The 628-nt window shown below is 32.2% G+C and overlaps 1 protein-coding gene across 1 annotated transcript in view; it reads right to left on the bottom strand.

Moving 5' to 3' along the window:
• Positions 1-622, bottom strand: part of LOC110274232 (putative callose synthase 8) — a 2,460-nt gene extending 1,838 nt beyond the window's left edge. The window contains exon 1 of the mRNA XM_021128306.2: positions 435-622. The gene's annotated coding sequence lies outside the window, so the exon portion shown is untranslated. The remainder of the gene's footprint in view (positions 1-434) is intronic.
• Positions 623-628: the final 6 nt, after the last annotated feature.

The raw sequence follows: 628 nt of genomic DNA, 5'->3' as shown, positions 1-628 counted from the left end.
TTTTAATTATATAAAACATTTAAAACAGTTTTTGGTATTAATAAATAAAAATATATATTATCTTAAAACTTATTTTAAGAATATTGGCTAAGAAAAAAGTTAAGCACCACATGTGATGGTATTAGTATGTCCAAAAACTCTATATATTTTTATTAGAACCCTTGAAGTCTTGAACAATAGTGCGCCGGACCAGTGTTAAATAGATTTGGATCTTCGGATCCTCTAAATTTTGAATTTCACTTTAAATGATAAGGTGTGATATCTCACAATTTATTTCATAAGTGGGACCAAAAAAAATGAAAAGAAAAATTATTCAAAGGTGAAAAATCACAAAGTGAAAATTCAAAAGTTAGAGAATCAAAATTTGTGTTAAATGTATCTCACACGACACAACAACTCAACAAAGTCTACATACTTAGTAAGAAAGAAATTACCTTCACCAAGAGGAAAACTGCAACAATCACAATCCAAGAAAGGACATAAACAAGAAAGTTCTTGCTGTGCTGGGAGATGTCCAGGTGATAGACCAGACCGTACTGATAGATGAAGAATCGAAGCGAAAGCAATATCTCGGCCAATCTTGAAAAGAGACCAGATCGACGAAGATGCGCTTGCTCATCATCCCACC

Source organism: Arachis duranensis, chromosome 7 (genome assembly GCF_000817695.3).
Source record: "Arachis duranensis cultivar V14167 chromosome 7, aradu.V14167.gnm2.J7QH, whole genome shotgun sequence".
In the NCBI taxonomy this organism is placed as follows: domain Eukaryota; kingdom Viridiplantae; phylum Streptophyta; class Magnoliopsida; order Fabales; family Fabaceae; genus Arachis; species Arachis duranensis.
This window is presented reverse-complemented; position numbering and strand designations above follow the sequence as displayed.